The sequence below is a fragment of the Drosophila suzukii genome, chromosome Y, assembly GCF_043229965.1.
Source record: "Drosophila suzukii chromosome Y, CBGP_Dsuzu_IsoJpt1.0, whole genome shotgun sequence".
NCBI classification, from domain to species: Eukaryota; Metazoa; Arthropoda; class Insecta; order Diptera; family Drosophilidae; genus Drosophila; species Drosophila suzukii.
This window is the reverse complement of record NC_092085.1, coordinates 4330538-4333521: the sequence shown is the minus strand read 5'-3', so window position 1 is coordinate 4333521 and position 2984 is coordinate 4330538.

The following is a 2984-nucleotide window of genomic DNA, read 5'->3' as shown; positions in this document are numbered from 1 at the left end:
TAAAAATTGTGGGCATCACAGGTTTCCGCCGTTTGTGGACGTTAGAGTGGGCGTGGCATATTCGCGTAACAAACTTGCGCTGCGTATAAGGATACGGAATCTAAATCTGAAATCCCAATTCTCTATCTTTGATAGTTTCCGAGATATCCACGTTCATATTTACGATTTTTTGAAGTTTGTGGGCGGTTTATGGGCGTTAGTGTGGGCTCGGCTAGTGATCCTGATCAAGAAATTATATACTTTATGGGGTCGGAAACGCTTCCTTTTGCCTGTTTCCGACGAAACTAGTATACCCTTTTACTCTACGAGTAACGGGTATAATAACAAGGAAGAACGCTATAGTCGAGTACCTCGACTATCAGATAACCGTTACTCAGCTAAATAGAGATATGCAAGTAGCAAAGCGAGATTAAAATGCGCCACCTACCGGCGGTATACAGATTTAAGCGTTATGGGCGTTAGAGTGGTCGTGGCAAATTTTTTTTTGGACCAATCGATAGGTAATGACGAGACCAATACATTTCAGTTAAAATTTTTTATCTAGCATAAAAATTGTGCGCGTCACAGGTTTTCGCGGTTTGTGGGCGTTAGAGTGGGCGTGGCATATTCGCGTAACAAACTTGCGCTGCGTATAAGGCTACGGAATCCAAATCTGAAATCCCAATTCTTTATCTATGATAGTTTCCGAGATATCCACGTTCATATTTACGATTTTTTGAAGTTTGTGGGCGGTTTATGGGCGTTAGAGTGGGCGTGGCAAATTTTTTTTTGGACCAATCGATAGGTAATGACGAGACCAATAGTGGTCCACTCTAACTCCCATAACGCTTAAATCTGTATACCGCCGGTAGGTGGTGCATTTTAATCTCGCTTTGCTACTTGCATATCTCTATTTAGCTGCGTAACGGGTATCTGATAGTCGAGGTACTCGACTATAGCGTTCTTCCTTGTAATTATACCCGTTACTCGTAGAAGAAAAGGGTATACTAGATTCGTCGGAAAGTATGTATGCGTTTCCGACCCCATAAAGTATATATATTCTTGATCAGGATCACTACACTACTACCACAATTTTTATGCTAGATAAAAAATTTAAACTGCATAAAAATTGTGCGCGTCACAGGTTTTCGCGGTTTGTGGGCGTTAGAGTGGGCGTGGCATATTCGCGTAACAAACTTGCGCTGCGTATAAGGCTACGGAATCCAAATCTGAAATCCCAATTCTTTATCTATGATAGTTTCCGAGATATCCACGTTCATATTTACGATTTTTTGAAGTTTGTGGGCGGTTTATGGGCGTTAGGGTGGGCGTGGCAAACTTTTTTTTGGGTCAATCAATAGGTATTGATGAGAACATTACATTTCAGTTAAAATTTTTTATCTAGCATAAAAATTGTGCGCGTCACAGGTTTTCGCGGTTTGTGGGCGTCAGAGTGGGCGTGGCATATTCGCGTAACAAACTTGCGCTGCGTATAAGGCTACGGAATCTAAATCTGAAATCCCAATTCTCTATCTTTGATAGTTTCCGAGATATCCACGTTCATATCTACGATTTTTTGAAGTTTGTGGGCGGTTTATGGGCGTTAGGGTGGGCTCGGCTAGTGATCCTGATCAAGAAAATATATACTTTATGGGGTCGGAAACGCTTCCTTCTGCCTGTTACATACTTTCCGACGAATCTAGTATACCCTTTTACTCTACGAGTAACGGGTATAATAACAAGGAAGAACGCTATAGTCGAGTACCTCGACTGTCAGATACCCGTTACTCAGCTAAATAGAGATATGCAAGTAGCAAAGCGAGATTAAAATGAGCCACCTACCGGCGGTATACAGATTTAAGCGTTATGGGCGTTAGAGTGGTCGTGGCAAATTTTTTTTGGACCAATCGATAGGTAATGACGAGACCAATACATTTCAGTTAAAATTTTTTATCTAGCATAAAAATTGTGCGCGTCACAGGTTTTCGCGGTTTGTGGGCGTTAGAGTGGGCGTGGCATATTCGCGTAACAAACTTGAGCTGCGTATAAGGCTACGGAATCTAAATCTGAAATCCCAATTCTCTATCTATGATAGTTTCCGAGATATCCACGTTCATATTTACGATTTTTTGAAGTTTGTGGGCGGTTTATGGGCGTTAGGGTTGGCGTGGCAAACTTTTTTTTGGGTCAATCGATAGGTATTGATGAGAACATTGCATTTCAGTTTAAATTTTTTATCTACCATAAAAATTGTGGTAGTAGTGTAGTGATCCTGATCAAGAATATATATACTTGATGGGGTCGGAAACGCATACATACTTTCCGACGAATCTAGTATACCCTTTTACTCTACGAGTAACGGGTATAATTACAAGGAAGAACGCTATAGTCGAGTACCTCGACTATCAGATACCCGTTACGCAGCTAAATAGAGATATGCAAGTAGCAAAGCGAGATTAAAATGCACCACCTACCGGCGGTATACAGATTTAAGCGTTATGGGAGTTAGAGTGGGCGTGGCAAGTGGACCAATCGATAGGTATTGACGAGACCAATACATTTCAGTTAAAATTTCTTATCTAGCATAAAAATTGTGGGCATCACAGGTTTCCGCCGTTTGTGGGCGTTTTTTTTGGGTCAATCGATAGGTATTGATGAGAACATTACATTTCAGTTTAAATTTTTTATCTAGCATAAAAATTGTAATAGTAGTGTAGTGATCCTGATCAAGAATATATACACTTTATGGGGTCGGAAACGCATACATACTTTCCGACGAATCTAGTATACCCTTTTACTCTACGAGTAACGGGTATAATTACAAGGAAGAACGCTATAGTCGAGTACCTCGACTATCAGATACCCGTTACGCAGCTAAATAGAGATATGCAAGTAGCAAAGCGAGATTAAAATGCACCACCTACCGGCGGTATACAGATTTAAGCGTTCTGGGAGTTAGAGTGGGCGTGGCAAGTGGACCAATCGATAGGTATTGACGAGACCAA